General features: G+C 40.6%; 1 pseudogene; it reads right to left on the bottom strand.

Annotated features, from left to right (window-relative positions):
* Positions 1–1,195: 1,195 nt before the first annotated feature.
* LOC116596481 lies at positions 1,196–2,186 on the bottom strand (annotated as a pseudogene).
* Between the last annotated feature and the right edge of the window lie 16,314 nt (positions 2,187–18,500).

Here is an 18,500-nt window from a genome sequence, read left to right as displayed (position 1 = left end):
AGCACAGGACCCTGAGGGAGTGCGAGGGGAGGGTTAGCAGGGAGCATTGGTTTCTAGCAAATGCTCCTCTGAAAGAAGAGAGATGAGAGATGGGAGTTGAACCTTGCAGAGAAGGGGATGGATGGAAGAGGGGGCTTGCATTGGAACTAAAGAACACACAGTACTGACAAAGGTCCAGATGCCACATGCAGCTCAGAGTCTATGAGCACCTGCAGTAGCGGAGAGAGAGTTGAAAGAGGTGGTGGCAGGACTTGGCAGGACTTTGTCTTGAAGGCAACTGATTGGGGGGGTCTCTGGGGAGTGATGGTGAGTGCTAAGGAGGAGAGGGGTCAGGTTCATACAGGATGCTGCAGAAGTCTTAGTGGAGTTTTAAGCTTTAAAAACACGAGAAGTATAAATGCTACAAACTTTCCCCCCCCCCAAAAAAACCCCATCATTTGTAAGTTCAACTATTCAAATTTCTTTTGTGAATTTTGTTGGACTAAATGCCCTTCAATCAGGCTGGGGAAGCTCCTTTCTAGTCCTAGTGTTTTGACACTGGGTAATTCACTGGGTTACATTCATTTCAGGGGTAATCCTAGCCATGGTTAAGTTCTGTGGAGAATGTTGACATTTTTGTTTTTAGTAGGTCACTGATCCTTATCCATTAAGGAATCGCTCCTCTTTCCCCCTCCATCCCCTTCCCTCCATCACTACAGATTTATCAATTCTGGATTTTTCACATAAATGGAATCATACAATATACAATCTTTGGTGTCTGGCTTCTTTCACCTAACATCATGTTTTGGAGGGCTGTCCATATCCTACTATATACCAGTACTTTATCCCTTTATATGCTGAAATGATACTCCATTATATGTGTATAAATCAGTTAATCTAGTCATCCACTGGTGGACATTCACCGTTTTCTCATCTTTTAGCTATCATGAATAGTGCCTCTACAAATGTGTGTACAATGACTTGCCTGAGCACCTGTTTTCAATTTTTTTTTTTAAGAAGCATTCTATGATAATATTATCTGTCCAAGGGCTCCTGTTGCAAGTGGTAAACCAAGCATGGGCTTCCAGTCTGTGAGCCCAAGTTCACATATGTAGGAAGATAAAAGCAAACTGTGATCCATGCACATGCTGAAAACTAAAGGCTTATGGTTAATCACGTTGTAATGTTTAAATGTCTACAGCCTAGCAGCCAGAAGTCACAAGTCTTTTAGGTCTTTCTGGATGTCCCACAAGGTATGTGTACTTTTTTTCAGCTGAGCAACCTCGTTGTCCTTCAGCTTCTGGTTGATCATATTGATTAATCCCTGACACTTCAGGAAACATGGAAGGCTCAGGAAGATTTCATTCTCCATGCTGTATATTCCCTTCACCATCACTGACACTGGATGAATCCTGGATAGATTTTCCAACATGGATTCAATGATATCAGCCACATTTAATCCAACACCCCAGTTGGTACATCCTTTTAGCTTCATGATGTCATAGGCACTTTCAACCACCATCTTCTCCACTTCCTTACGATTTTCACTGTCATTGCCTGTTCCCATTTCTGGATTCAGTTCCCGAGAGAAACGCCTGCCACATTGACTCCACTCCATGCAGCCACATCTGAGTCCCCATGTTCTCCCAAAATCCATTGATGGTAGCTTCTGGAATGAATGATAAGTTTTTCAGGGATAAGATAGTGAAATCTAGCAGAACCCAGATTACACCCACTTCCAATGACATGGTGCTTGGGTAGCCCACTTAGATTCCGGGTAACATATGTGAGAATATCCACTGGGTTGGAAACCACAATTATGATACAATCAGGACTGTACTTGACTATCTGGGGAATAACGAATTTGAAGACATTAAAATTCCTCTGCACCAGATTGAGACAGCTCTTGCTCTCCTGCTGATGGACTCCTGCGGTCACCGCTATAATCTTAGAATTGGCAATCACAGAGTAATCTTTATCTGCCACAATTTTAGGTGTCTGAAGAAATAAGCTCTCATGTTGCAGATCCATCATTTTGCCTTTATCTTCCAAAACATCTATAAGGGCAAGCTCATCAGCCAGAGACTTTTCTAGAATGCTGATGGCACACGCCATACCAACTTGTCCAATGCCCGCTACAGTTTGTTTGGGGTGGTTGCCTCTTCTTCTGCACCTGGTGCCATCAGTTTTTCCTTAAGAGTTGCCATTGTGCCCAGGAGAGAGATAGCCATTAAGATTTGTGCAAAGAAGACAATGTCAGCTACGTGAGTCTCCTTGGGCGCAGGATCTGCTCAATTTTTTAAAAAATATATAGACCTAAGAGTGAAATTATGGGGTCATGCAGTAATTTCATATTTAACGTTTTGAGGAACCGCCAAACTGTTAGAGGCCAAATTATTTTGCATTCTCGCCAGCAATGTACATGTCTTTCAATTTCTCCAAGACCTCACACCAACACTTTTTGGTTTTTTGATGATTATTGCCACCCAAGTGGGTGTGAAGTGGTACCACATTATGGTTTTTTTTTAATTAATTATTTTAATTAACATATAATGTATTATTTGCCCCAGGGGTACAGGTCTGTGAATTGTCAGGCTTACACATTTCACAGTCCTCTCCATATCACATACCCTCTTCAATGTCCATAACCTAACCACCCTCTCCACACATTGTGTTTTTTTTTTTAAAGATTTTATTTATTTATTTGACAGACAGAGAACACAAATAGACAGAGGCAGGCAGATAGAGAGGAAGGGAAGCAGGACCCCCTCTGAGCAGAGAGCCCGATGTGGGACTCGATCCTAGGACCCTGAGATCATGACCTGAGCTGAAGGCAGCGGCTCAACCCACTGAGCCACCCAGGCGCCTCACACATTGTGGTTTTAACACGCTTTGTTCTAACTAATGATATTGAGTGTCTTTTCATGTGCTTTTGGCCATTTGTTTAACTTCCTTGGGGAAAGTGTCTATTTTGCCCATTTTTAAGTTGTGTTGTTTGTCTCTTGTTGTAAGAATTTTTTATATAATCTGGATACTAGACTTTTATCAGGTATATAATTTACAAATATTTTATCCAATCTGTAGGTTGTCTTTTCACTTTTCTGATAATGTCCTTTGGTGTCTGTAATTTCAATAGAAGTTTGACTTATCTATTTGTGTTGTTGTTCATGGTTTTGGTGTCATGTCTAAGAATCCATTGCCAAATCCAAGGTCATGAAGATTTACACCTCTATTTTTTTCTAGCAGTTTTATAGTTTTAGCCCTTATGTTAGGTTGGTCCATTCTGACTTGATTTTTTTGTGATGTAAGGTAAAGGTCCAACTTCATTCTTCTCTCTGTGGATATCCAGTTTTCCCAGCAGGTTTGCTGAAAAGACTATCCATTTCCCATGGATTGTTTTGGCACTCTTGTTGAAAATAGGTTGACCACATATATGAGGGTTGATTTCTGAGTTCTCTATTCTATTCCATTGGTCTATGAGTTTATCCTTATGCTAACACCACATAGCTTTTTTTTTTTTTTAATTACTATAGCTTTATAGTAAATTTTGAATTCTGGAAATGTAAGTTTCTTTCTTTCTTTTGCACAAAGTCAAAAGGTAAGTATATTACTAGCAAAATACCACAAAGGAGTCAACACACCAAAGAATATGAAAACTGATATCATGCATATAGAAAAAGTTCTGGTTGGTCTTGTATCAAAGGCTTCAATAAAATATATAAATTATCTAATAAATTTGTATCAAGGAAATGAGACTACTTAGTCTCTTAGTCCATTTAAAAAGCTTCAAGAAAAAAACATTTATTTTTCATAGTTCTGGAGACTGAGACTGAGAAGAGCAAGATCAATAATTATGAATAAAGACAAAAAAATTGCATTCTTGGGTATTTACCCTAAGATACAGATGTAGTGAAAAGAAGAGCCATATGCCCCCAGTATTCATAGCAGCAATGTCCACAGTAGCCAAACTGTGGAAAGAGCCGAGATGCCCTTCAACAGATGAATGGTTAAAGAAGATGTGGTCCATATATACAATGGAATGTTACTCAACTGTCAGAAAGGATGACTACCCAACTTGTGCATCAACATGAATGGGACTGGAGGAGATTATGTTGAGTGAAATAAGTCAAACAGAGAAAGCAAATTATCGCAGGGTTTCACTTATTTGTGGAACATAAGGAGTAGCATGGAGGACATTAGGAGAAGGAAGGGAAAACTGAAGGGGGAGAAAGCAGGCTGGGAGATGAACCATGAGAAACTATGGACTTCAGGAAACAAACAGAAGGTATTAGAAGGGGAGGAGGTTGGGATCACAGGTGAGCCTGGTAATGGGTATTAAGAAGGGTACGGATTGTATGGAGCACTGAGTGTTATACGCAAACAATGAATCATGGAATACTACATCAAAAACTAATGATGTACTGTATGGGGACTAACATAACACAATAATAAATAAAAAAAAAAGAAGAAGAGCTTGAGTCCTTCGTAAGCATCAGAATAAGCAGCTTTATGTGCAGCGCAGACCATACAGCCATGTAGCAGAATCCAATCCATGCTCATTTTCCACTGTCTGGTAACTGTGTAATTATGCTGGAGTGTCCCATATTTTCTTTTTCTTTTCTTGAATGGAAGTTCAGGACATGATTGTTCTTTGTATGGCCTCCATCTTTCTTTATTTTACATTACTTTTTTAGGGTTATAGATTTAGCAGTCATTCAGCAATTCTCTTTTTTGGGGGGACCCCAGTTGTCTTTACTCAAAATTATTGATCTTGGAATTTGCAGTCTCCAGAATTATGAAAAGTTCTTCCATTTCAAAATTGTTTTGACTATTTGGAGCCCCCTGCAATTCCATATGAACTTAAGATTTGGCTGTTTCACTGTCTCAAAAAAGGCCATTGAGATTTTGATTGGGAATAGATTGAATCTATACATATCTTTGAGGGGTACTGACGTCTTAACAATACGAACTCTTCCACTCCATGAACACGAGATGTTTTCCCATATATTTAGGTCTCCTTTGGTTTCTTTAACCAGTGTTTTATTGTTTTCAGCATATATGTCATTCACCTCCTCAGTTAAATTTATTCTTGGGTATTTTTTGTTTGTTTGTTTAGGATGGTGTTGTAAATAGAATCACTTTTATAATTTCCTTTTTGGATTGTTCATTGTTGAATATTGTTGAAATAGCCATTTTGTAGATTCTTTGGGATCTTCTATACATGGGATCATGCCATTTGTAAATAAAGATAGTTTGTTTCTTCTTTTCCAATATGAATGCCTCTTATTTATTTTGCTTGCCTAATCGCTCTGGCTAGGACCCAGTGCAACATTGAATAGCAGTGGTAAAGCTTCTATCCTTGTCTTGTTTCTGATCTTTGTCCATGATATCACCCCTTAGCTCTTGTTTTAAGGGTCATCTGTGTTAGGATACCTGTTTTCCCAGATAAAAGACAGCAGTTTCCTGTGAAATAAAGCCTTTGTAGACATAGGCGTAAAAGTAATGAATCTCTAAGCCTATATAGAGCCCACACATGACAACCCCTATGGTCAATGAGAAAACAGGCAGGGTATAGAAATGGGGCTGTGTTCTATCTGTTGACAATAATAAGACCTAATCATGTAAACAAAGTTTTCTCACTTTGATCCTCTCAATAACTTCTCATCTGCAAATATGGATCTGAGAATCAGAGAAGCAAGTGACTAAACTTCCATGACTGAAAGAACTTTTTCTCTCAAGCCATTACTTAGCTTTGAATCCCTGATTTGGGAACTTCCCAGAAGAGACCTTGGGCATTCCCTCCTTCCCTTCACTTCTGCCCCCCCCTTTCCCCACAGCCTCATCCCCTCTGGGCCCAAATGTCATGGCAGCACATGACTATATACTGGCATGGATTAGACCTTGGTTGTCCAAGGCTTTTAGTTTTGTGTTGGCTACTTTCATGTTCTTCTCATTTCTTGTGAAATAAAACCCTGTCCATCTCAACTGCCACTAAACCTTAGCCCCTTGGGAAAAGCCAGATAACTTGGTAGGCTGAGTCCCCCTACCCTTCCTTCCTTGGCAGTGTGGGCCAAGCCCTGTAGGGAGCACCATTGGCCCCAGTTGTGGATTCTTACACTACACCAAGTCCTTATCATTCCAGTGCCAGATGGAGGCCTGAATGCCAACACAGGGCCAACAAGAAGTCTGGCCAGCTCATGCTCTCTGCTTCGTGTACATATTTCTTCCTTAAATAAAGTAAAATAAAATGTATACCATTGTAAAATGCAAGAAATATAAGAAATATTGAAGTTAAAAGATTATGTTTTCCCTTCTACTTCCTAACTCGTAGATCCAAAACCCCTGAGTGTGCTTGGGGGAGCTTGCCTGTATGGTTCCAAGTGAATCAAGGATTTGGCACATGGGAAGCAAGTGGTCATCACAGGCTTTACCTTCAGACAGTCCCAGTTAGTTCTCAGGTATGTTTTTTCCTGTTGAGCTAGCTGGATGGCTTTAGCTTATTTCCCTACTTGTTATATGGGGATAATTATAACACATATTCGACAGGGTGACTTTTAGGGTTGAATGAAAACTTTCCCTCCATATTTTGATTTCTCACTCTAGATCCATAGATGGACCCTCCTTCTCCTTGAGCTTATCATCACATTAACATTGTTCTTTCTTACAGTTGCCAAAATTAGGAATAACCTCTTGTAGAATTTATACTTGCCTTAAGCTTATCTATGCTTCAAGACGCAGCTGAAGCCCAGCCCCTTCAAAGGAGACCAAGAGGACATGTCCGTCCTACACAAATCTCTTCCTCCTCTGAGCTCCTGTAGGGCCATGACCTGGCAGGGTAGGAGGAAGATTGGGGAGAAAATGTGGGCAGGTGGTAAGTGTCCATAGTACTGGTCAGAACAATTAAAGCCGTCAGAGTGGAAGGAACACGTTACTAAGCAATGTCAAACTGTGCTGAGTTTTAGGGAGGTAAGTTCTTCTTACTTTTTCTTTAAGATCTTATTTATTTATTTGACAGAGAGAGAGAGATCACAAGCAGGCAGAGAGGCAGGCAGAGAGAGACGGGAAAGCAGGCTCCCCAGAGAGCCCAATGCGGGGCTTGATCCCAGGACCCTGAGATCATGACCTGAGCGGAAGGCATAGGCTTAACCCACTGAGCTACCCAGGCACCCTGGGAGGTAAGTTCTTATTAAATAAAATCTCCATTTTATAGATCTATAGATTTTATAGATGAGGAATCGAAAGTGCCAAAAGGTATGTCTTGCACGGAAGGAAAATACCTCCTTTTGCTTCTACTTCTACCTGGATTTTGCCTACCCCTTACTAGTGTCTGTCTGTTAACAAAGGCAGAGTTGGTAATCTGCCTGTTCAGGCCAGGCATGATTATACCACCCCTACTTACGAGTCAGAACCCCTGGTATTAAAGGTCATGCCCATACCCAGGTCTCCATTTCCGGTCCTCTCTTCTGTTCTTGCAGTTGGCCTTTATCTCCTGTCATCACAGTCGCACATGAACATACTGCTCTTTGCTTTTGGCTTAGATTTGAATTCTCCAAAATAGCTTTAGGAGGCCTCTGCTAATTAATATCCAAAAACCTCACCCCCAATGCAGAGCTGAGCACTTTGAGTAGATATCTCCTGATGACTGGACTGACTGGTAGTTTCTTCCCTAACCTCTAGCCCTGTCCTTTCCATGGACAGGCCATCTGTATGCACTAATGTTTGGGATTAACAGTGTAGCATTTAGAACATAACGAATTGGCCTTAGGAATGTCTGAAACTAGAGTCGGATTAGCAGAAGATCTGTTATCGATGTTTAAGCACAGACCTCAGTCCCTTCCATCCCCTCCACTCTCACATCTCACCATCCTCTGAAATCAAGATCTCACTGTTATTTCCAGAGTGAGGAAATGAATCCAAGATTGGTCTGACTCATAGAGTCTTAGGGAACTCTTTAGTCCCTGGAGGGTCCGTTGGAAGAAAAGAGGTGAGCAATATGACATCTCTAGATTGAAATGTCAACCCTTCCTCAAATTGCACAGAGGCAAATCCTTTTCTCCAAATTATAGCTTCCTCTCCAACCACCTCCTAACTCTGCTCTCTCCCACCATGACAATCACTCACCTTGCATAATAAGCAGTTGGAATCATTATTAAAGGAGGTAAATGAGTAAAACTTTCAATGTTTCTCTTCCTCTTTCTTCCTTCTCCTCATCCTCCTTTTTCATTACCATCACCACCATCATCTGCATTATCATTCTCATCCTTAACATTTGTTACGTCTTCCCATGGGCCAAACACTAAAACTAAATCACATCATTTAATCCTCTCATTGTCCCCACAAGACACATGCTATTGTCACACTATTCTCTTTCCTGTTGGAGAGGTTGTATGGCATGATGACTAAGAATTCAGGTTCTGGGATTGGAGGACTTGGGTTCAAATCTTACTCCAATATTTATTGCCCACGAGACTAGATGCCAGTTACTTAAACTCTATAAGCTTTGGTTTCCTCATCTATAAATAAAGATAATATAGTGTCTACCTAGTGCTTAAGAGTCCTAGAAAAGGTGGAAAAGAAAGGAGGGAAAACAGAAAGGGCTAGATAGGTTTACAGGAAGAAATTTCTTACAAGTAACTGGTGTGATTTGGCTATAAATTAGGAAAAGATTAAAGTAAGTGAGTGATTACAAAGAGTTGATTGTATTAGAAGAATAGAAACTTTGGTCCAGAAGATTGTGAGAGGCACATGGGTTCCAATTTCCAACATTCCCTGGTTCAGAGGCTAGACAGCCAAGTCCTGAAAAGGTCACATAGCCTTGGGTGTTGGAATCTGGGGAATGGGTACAGCTGGAAGTTGAGTGGAGATGACTGCTACCCAACTCTCTTCCTGAGGCATTTCTCCTTGATTCACTTATTGGCTTTGTATGCTGTTGGGAATGTTAGGACAAAAGGGACTCCCTCCCTGACTCCTGTGTCTCCTTCTGCCTTTTGGGCTCTGCTGGACCAGACTGGAGGACGTCTCCTACATACCCACTCCTATAAATGGCCAGGGAGATGGTCTTGGAGTACAGAAAGTAGCAATCTCTTTCAGATCTCTCATTTCCTCTTATATGTGTGCGTGCGCACACATGCACGTGCAGGTGAAACGCTTGCATAGACTTGCTCTGTATGAAAGGAGTCGATGCCTGCTCTCCCAAAACCTGTATGAAAACTACACAGCCTTGTAAACAAGAAAACAGAGAAACACTTTCAGTAAACAAGAAGCATTCATATCTAGAGGTCCCAATTTGTGGACTGGATTTCAGGAAGATATGGCAGGTTCAGTGGCTGGAAACTCCCACTGGAATTTTTCTTAGTAGCAATATTCTTTTTTTTTTTTGAACAATCTATTCTTTTTTTTTTTTTTTTAAGATTTTATTTATTTATTTATTTATTTAACAGAGAGAGATCACAAGTAGGCAGAGAAGTAGGCGGGGGGCGGGGGGAAGCAGGCTCCCTACCAAGCAGAGTTCGATGCGGGGCTCCATCCCAGAACCCTGAGATCATAACCTGAGCTGAAGGCAGAGGCTTAACGCACTGAGCCACCCAGGTGCCCCAGTAGCAATATTCTTAATGGTATTTGCATCCATAAAATCCTATATCACTCAATAGGGCTGAAATGCTGTACATCCACAATAAAAATATGAAACTATATTCCTTCAAAATTCATAAATAGAGCACCAAATGCTAACATTGACTATGAGCAAGGCTTATTTTTTTTTTCTTTGACTGTTCGTGGTTGATAACAAGAAAACTTATTCGAGGAGGAAAAGAGGGCTGATTAAGAGTTTAATAGTCTCTGGACACCAGTAGATAGCATTAAGCATTTCCATTTTTCCTGAAGTGTATTCCAAGCATTATTCATCTCAACCTTGATTAAGGTTGTTTTTGCTGGCATTTAGACCACAGAGAATGGATGAGGGAAGAGGTGGGGGTGGTGGGAGAGAAGAGGACAAGGAAGAGGAGGGAACGTTCAAAGATGAATTTACAAATAATAAATGCATTGTTTGGTGTATAATTAGTTGATAACGAACGGTGAGAAAGCAACAGAAAAAGGAATATTTAGAAATAAATAATCAGGTCAGACAGTTCTTTATATTAACTTCCTTCCTGACTGCTGCCTGGAGCCGGAGAAGAAGGGGAGCAGAGAGTTTGGAGGGGATTTCAGAATGGTTCAAGAGAAGGGGAGCTATATCAAAATTGAATTTTACATGTGTAAGTCTTTGGAGAGTCAGATGTTTCTAATGCAGGGAATGCCTATATTTGCCTACCCGTAACAGCTGCTCATCAAATGATTATAAAATTGAATATTTTTGTGATATCTCACCCTATTATTATTCTCATTGTCTAGAGTTTGACACAGACTTACCAGAAAGTGAGATTTCGAGACCTGAGGTACATTCTCTCACCCTCCTGCTGGATCAGTGTTCCCTGACTTTATGCACATATATGAACCACCTTCTACCAACCATCACAAATCCTCTTGATCCACACCAAACTCCATCTCTAACTGAGCCATTGAGTCCTCACACAATTGAGAAATCTGATTAAATGTACGATGTGTCTACCGCAGCAGTAAGAAAGAGGAAGGAAGAATTTTGTGAATGGAGATATTTCTCTCAGCTAGACACACAGATTCAATAGAAATGGTTATCATTTGTCTTGAGTCATCCTTGACTCACCATCTGTAAATGGAATATTCAGCCATGCAATGAAGCTTCCAGCCTTTGTTCTTAAGTCTGGAACATGGCTCAAATGACGTGTTGCCTACGGAATCAAGACGATAGCAGTTGGGTTCTTGAATAAGCAAAGTACTTCTCAGGAAAAGGTGGTCCAAAAGACATGTCATCAATACCAAGAACAAAATCAAGTGCATAAAAGGCTTTTTTAAAAAAACTTTTTTTTTATTAACATATAATATATTATTTGCCCCAGGGGTTCGGGTCTGTGAATCATCAGACTTACACATTTCACAGCACTCACCATAGCACCTACCCTATAAAAAGCTTTTAATAAACATTTGTTGAATGAACTAACCTTTGAATGAACAGGTTGGTGAGGAAGAGAGGAGTAGGGAGATAACTGGCATTAATTTTCTGGCATGGCGGACAGTGCGAGCTTGGGGGTAGTATTAGCTAAGTGGATACATGAAAAGGGGAGGTCTTGAAGAGTAGTTATAGACTGTTAAATTCAATGAGTTCAATTTTGAACATGTTAAACTGAATGGTCTGGGGAACACCCAAACGGATGTCTGGATGTAAGTTGTAGAGAGCATATATTAGGAAAATAATAAAGCCCTTGCTTATGTAAAGGGAACCTTGCCAGGATTAATTTTCCTTCCTTCCCTTGGACTTATTCAATTTTTTCTCTTTCCAGATTTTCTATTTTTCTTCCACAAACATTTCTGAGTTGTCTGTCATTTGCAAAGCTTTGTTTTAGGCACTGAATATATATGAAAAGGAACAGTTTTAACTCACTCATTTAATAAATATTTTATTGAGCACTTACTGTGTGCCAGACACTGTTCTAGTTGTTACAATAGTCAGTACGCTAGGGTACCAAACACAGTCCCTTCTCAGAAAGAATTTTAATCATTTAAATTACCAGATACAAACTCATAAAATAAGTAAATAATTGGTATATATATATACAAGACCACAAATTGTTCTTTACCCCCTGCACAGGACATATATCCATTAAATTAGTGATCATTCTTAAATCAAATAAGTGATTATTTCAAAATCAAAGATTTACTAGAAATTTCTTCCAACAGAAACCAACTGGGTATTTCCGATTTTAATCCTTCTTGCTGTTTTTGAGCCCTTTAAGATTATATATTTTTAAATAGCCCTGCAGTGAGCATCTTTATCCATAGTAAGTGGTGGAAAACAAAACCCATGAGGTTTCCTAAGGTCCAGATTTGAAGAGGAGACTGAAGGTTTTGAAAGGGTCCCTTAGTAATGGAAATGCTAATGACTACTGGAGTCCATTACTTTAATTGCTATATTTTTGCAAACCTGAGTAATAGATGATCTCATTCAATCCATCAAACACTGCTTTACGAATCCAAGAGAGTGAAAATTTAAAAACAACATTAATTCAGTTATTCTGTTCTTAATGCTAATTCTGAATGTCATAACTTAGCTAACAGAAATATTTTAAAAAATCTTAAAAAGAAATGCAAATGAAAAACCACAATGTACACTGCCAGAATGTAGAATGGCTAAAATAAAGTCAGAAAATATCAAAGGTTGGCAAGGATGTGAGACAACTGGAATTGTCATTTATTTCTGGTGGGAGTAAAAATCAGTGCAAACACTTTGAAAAATTGTATTAAAGTTTCTTACAGAGTTAAACATAACTACCCCCATGATTCCTAGGTGCGTACCTAACAGAAATGAGTGCATATTTTCACCAAAAGCATCTACAAAAATGTCTACAGCGGCATTATGCATAAGATCCTAAAATAGAAACAACCCCAGCATTCATTAACAGAATAGATAAGTAAATGGAGATCTATTCATCTACTACATACTACAACTGGGGTGAAAAATACCATATTATTGCTATAGACAGCAACATGGATGAATGTCTAGCAAAAGAAACCAGACACAGAGGAGAGCATGCTGCACAATTCTACTTATATGAAGTTCAAGTGCAGGCAAAACTAACTGATGACTATAAAAGTTACAATAGTGGTTGTCTGTGTAGGACATCAACTGGGAGGGTATGATAGGACACCACTGGGGAGGCTGCTGTTCTAGGTCTTGCGTTGGGCGATGGGTTACATGGGTATTTGCAAGAAAAACATCATTGAACTGTACATTGAAAATTTGTGAGCTTTACTGTATGTAAGTTATCCCTCATTTAAAAAAATTTTAAATGAATGAGCAAAAGTAATTTGGCCCATTGTGGTTCACAGTTAGTCTTCTAGTGACTACAGCCATGGGAGGGTGATAACAGATTTATTTGAGGAATCCTTGAAGGTCCCATTCACCCACAGCATTGACTACCAAATAGCTCTACTGTATTTGATTTATCAAATACCTATGGAGAACTCACACTGGGTAAAGTGATGTGGTAGCTACTGTATAACATAGACCCTTCCCCTAGCTTTTTCCTCTCTGCTTTACATTTCATGCTCACATCAACCCTAGTCTGCTACTCTCTGGTCCTTCTTGTCACCCACCTCCCTCCACCCCATCACTTACAGATGAGGGTATTTTCAACCTGGGACATTCCACAATCCAGAAGCAAGGCCGCAGGTAGGTAGTAGACTTCAAAGCTGTTATCTGGAATTTTCCTGGTTAGGACCATCCTTCTGAGCTAAACCAGAGGAACAAGGTATCTTCTCCAGATGCCACTGGAAAACACTCATGTTTTCCTAAAAAGAATGGCCTTTTCCTCTAGCCAAAGCACGTTAGCATAGGGAAGCAGACTTCGCTAATGAGTTATTCCTATTACTTTTGAAGTAAAGATTCTTTAAAGGCATGAGACAGCAAACAGATGAATTTCAAAAAGAACAATAAAATAAAAGAAAATGATGACATGACTAAGTGGAAGCAACCACAGCTATTCTGAACCTAGAGAAGGTTGTCAATAAAGGGTAACTAAAACCAGCGGTCCACCTTTAGAGTCCAGGCAATGTCCAGGGAGGCAGACAGTGTGGGTAGTGGGGAGGGCAGGAAAAGTGAGTGACTAGAGGCAATGATACCAGGTGGAACATCTCAGAGATTCGCTCTCTTATTTGAATGAACTGGACATTTCCCAAGAATGGCAGATGTAAGTATCGCCCAGGGGAGTGTGGTGGAAGTGGCCACCCCCTCAGGAGAGTGCCAGGACCACTTCTCCTTGCTTGACCTGGACATGTCAGTCTCACCAGGTAGCCACATGGTCCTCAGGTTGTGCTGAAGCCTATGTTTGAGGTACTTATTGTCCTGAGAAGCAAAGTTTACCCACCATTTCATGAAGGACAGTCAAGAAGCTAATACAGAGTATTCTGTCTAAAAGCACCATGAATCCCACTGTGGTCTTCGTAGGTCTCCCATGTTGGTTGGTAAAAGGCAGCCATCAGAGAAACAAAGCTGATCCTTTCCCAAGCTCGCTCACACTTGGTAGAAGTTGTGAGTCTATGACTTAGACCTCTTTTCCAGACGTCTTCTAAGCATCACAACGTCATATCCCTTCATAGAGAAGAACAGCAGGATCTATGCGAGAATGAGAATGAAAAAACCCAACTTGTAATTCCAGACATTCCATCATCTGACTGTGACACATCCTTTAAATGTCAGCATCCTCCTCTACGACAAGGGATGATTGCCATCCCACCCACCTCTCAGGCTTTGGGGGAGGACAAAATGAGAAAACTGATATGAAAACACCCACAAATGTTAAGCATTTTCCAATTTTTAAAAAAGATTTTATTTATTTGACAGGGAGAGAGAGACAGAGTGAGAGCACAAGCAGGGGGAGGGGCTGGCAGAGGAGAAGGAGAAGCAGTCTCCACATGGAGCATGGAGCCCAATATGGAGCTCATTCCCAGGACCCCGGGATCATGACCTGAGTTGAAGTCAAACACTTAACCAGTTGAGCCACTCAGATGCCCTTCTAATTTTTTTTTTAAAGGGGAAAATTACTTGAACAAACTTTTCACAAAAGAAAATATGAATACCCATAAGGCATCTGGGTGACTCAGCTGGTCAAGCATCCGACTCTGGGTTTTGGCTCAGGTCATGATCTCAGGGTTGTGAGATCAAACCCCACATCAGGCTCTGTGGTCAGCTCAGAGCCTGCTTGGAATTCTCTCTCTCCCTCTCCCTCTGGCCCTCCACCTGCTCGCTCTCTCTCTCTCTCCCAAATACATAAATAAAATCTTAAGGAAAAAAAGAAAAGAAAATATAAGTGTCCAGAAAGCAAATGCAAAGACACACAGCATAACAAGTTACCAAGAAAATGCAAATTAATAGTAAAAATACCACCTCACGCTCACCAGAATATCTAGAATCAAGAACTGATAATGCTTAGTGTTGGTGAGGGTGCAAAGCCACTAGAATACTCATCCGTTGCTGGTGAGAGTGTTAGATGGTGCATCCACTTTGGAGATTACTTACAATTTCATAAACAGGTCAGCATACATTTAAGATCCAGGAACTCAGTGCCTGGGTGTCTATCCAGGAGAATATCCACAAAAACACTTGTCCAAGATTGTTTGTAACAGCTTTTTTCTCAAGACTTGCAAACTGGAAACAACCCAAAGGTCCATTAGCAAGAGCATTGATAACCACACTGTGGTCCAGTCACTCTAGTGGATCACTAGCTCTAAAAAATACTGAACTTCTACCACCACCTGGATGTATCTCCAAACATCATGCTGAGAAGAACTGATCCAACAGAGTATGTAGCATATGATTCTACTTATTTGGAATTCAAGAACATACAAAACCAATGGTGTTAAGGATCACTGTAGAGCTGGCTCTGGGGTAGGATAGACTGGAAACCTGAAAAGGGAAATTCTGGGGTCACAGAAATGTTCTACACCTTTAAAAAATTGGGGGGAGGGTTGCCTTTTTTTTTTTTAATTGAGGTATAATTGACATCACATTATATTAGTTTCAGATACACAGTGTGATGATTTGATATTTGGGTATATTATGAAATGATCACCCCAGTAAGTCTAGTTTATAGTGTTCATAACCATAAATAGTTAAAAAAAATGTCTTATTGGGGTGAAAACTTTTAAGATCTACTCTCTTAGCAACTTACAAATGTGTACAACTATGAAGTAGAGTCACCTAGCTGTAACTTACATCCCCATGATATTTGTTTTATGGAAGTACCCTGCATCTCGATTTGGGTATTGGTTATGTGGATGTATATATTTGTCAGAACTCCTCCAGCTGTATACATCTGTGCATTTTAAATATATAAATCATATACATTAATGTTTTTAAGTTTGTGGAGTTCTGTGTGGGTGTGTATTGTAGAACCATGGGACTTTTAAAATATATTTTTTTAAGATTTTATTTATCTTTTTGACAGAGATCACAAGTAGGCAGAGAGGCAGGCAGAGAGAAAGAGGGGGAAGCAGGCTCCCGGCCGAGCAGAGAGCCCAGTGTGGGGCTCGATCCCAGGACCCTGAGATCATGACCTGAACTGAAGGCAGAGGCTTAACTCACTAAGCCACCCAGGTGCCCCTTAAATATCTTTAAAATACAGAAATGTATGGACAATATATTAGAGAAATTACAAAGAATGAAAAAATCCTTCCAGAGTCGACCACCATTCATTGTTTTGATTTATGTCCTTCAGTATTTTTTCCTCCATGTATATTCTTTGCTTTGCTGCATCAGACTTCTGAAAGTAACTGTGCAGTTCTTCCATTTACAGAGGAAGATGCTGAAACCCAGGTGGAAAGACACAAATCAAGATAGGTCCTGGTCTAACCCAGTGAGACTCAAGTCCAGTTCCTCTAGGTCCAAATCTGTGGGATTACAGGGATCTCTCTGGCCTTAAGCCTCCAAAACTCTTGGAATTCCTTGAGTGAGAGGCATTTCTTTGTTACGCTAATGAGGCAATCCAGCTAGGTCCCTGAGTGGTTGCAGGGTGGGAGCTGGTGACCAGAAAGACCTCCATTAGAAGGTTGGGACTTTTTAGTCTCTTGACCTCTGGGGAGGGGAGAACTGCTAGAGATTGAATTTAATCACAAGGCCAATGAGTTCATCAGTTGTGCCTTTGTAATGGAGCCCTAATAGGATCTCTGGATACTGAGGCTTGGTGACACTTCCTTGTTGGTGAACTGGTGATGGAAGAAGGGTTATGCACCTTGACTCCACATGGAGTGGGCAGGAAAGCTCTGCATCCAAGACCCTTCCAGACTTTGCCCTCTATGTCCCATTTTTAACATAAGTGCAATCATAAATATAACCCTTTCTTGAGTTCCCTTCCTGTTTCTAGCTTTGCAGTGGACTTGGCATCCATCCCCATGCCCATCCCTTGTTTCACCCCTAAGTGTCCTCTTCTGTTTGGACTTGTGATCACCACTCTTGTGATCTGCAGCCAACAACACAGATAATGCCAACGACTTACTAAGCTTTTACTCTGTGCCAGGCCTTTACACATCTCTCCCTTAAATGCACGTCCCACCACGCCGTAGACATTACTACCATCATCCCCACGGCACAGACAAGGAAGCTGGGGCTCAGGGAGGATAAATCACTTGCTCAAGGTCACAGAAGGTACTAAGTGGCAAGGCCTCCTGGCTTCGCGCCGGTGTCCTTCCGTGTACATTACCTTCCAAAGGGAAATTCTCTCCCTCCTTGGTCATTCCCTATGACGTCGTGCCCCCAGCCCCACACAGGAAACATATCCTCCCACACACTCCACCAGTCTTTCAATAAATATTTGTTAATTTTTATTTGATGACAAGTGTATTTATTTAAGAACTGGAGGCTCTGGAGAGCAGAGGCAGAGCAGAGATCAGGAAGAGACAAACTTTGTTCCCGTCTTTGGAGCCTGGAGAATTTGTTACTTTTTCTACTGACCTCGTTAGCTAGGGTTAAATCTTGTTAGCTTTGAAAATTCCATTCTAGCCCCCAAGGGCCAAGGAGATGACCTCAGGCAGCTGGGAGGAATCAGGTCTAATTCTAAGGGAGGAAAACAGCTCCTCCTACTGATTGCTGGTGGTTGTGCTCTTGGCAATGGTTATTTTAATCAATTTCTCTGTGCTCAGAGGGCAGGACTGCAGTCTTCTGAGCATCTAGGGAAATGAAACACATAAATCATGTACTCGCCTCCCTCCACCCCCACAAAACGCAAAAGGCACCACCGAGAATCAAGTCAATAATTAGTTCAAGGGGGAAGAGCTGTCTCTATCCACTTGATTCAAAGGCAAACTTCCGACAACTTGCCTCCCATTTTCTATCTCTATTATCAGCTTCTCGTAGTACATGACTACACTCATGTGATTTCCCATTCAAGGGATTTAAATTGCACACTCCTCATCAGACTTAATTACATTCTTCCATCTCCTTATACAAGACTCTGTTGTCTTTAAACAATGTACAGCAAAAGTGGACACCTAGATGTTGGAAACCATGTCTTGGGGCAGAAGAGGGAAAATCTGCTTTCTACAAGAGGCCCTTGTAATCCTCATTCCAATTCTCTTGACTCAAGAGGAGGCTATTTGACTCTCTCTGAATGCAAGTTGAGAATGCATTAAATTAGTTTTTTTTCCCCTTCTTTTTAGGTTCAGTGCGGATCATTCAATTATGTTTTCATTTTGATAAAATATACATAACAAAATTTGTCATTTTAACCATTTTTAAGTGTATAATTCACTTTAAGTGTATAATTCACTTAATGATGTTGTCAATGGTTTTGAGAATCGCCATCAGCACTATTTCCAAGATTTTTCATTATCCTAAGCAGAAACTGTAATCATTAAGTGATAATTTCCCATTTCCTCTCCCCCACCTTGTAACCACT

This window comes from Mustela erminea, chromosome 7 (assembly GCF_009829155.1).
Source record: "Mustela erminea isolate mMusErm1 chromosome 7, mMusErm1.Pri, whole genome shotgun sequence".
Lineage (NCBI taxonomy): Eukaryota > Metazoa > Chordata > Mammalia > Carnivora > Mustelidae > Mustela > Mustela erminea.
The sequence above is the reverse complement of the archived record's forward strand: the minus strand, read 5'-3'. Positions and strand labels throughout refer to the sequence as shown.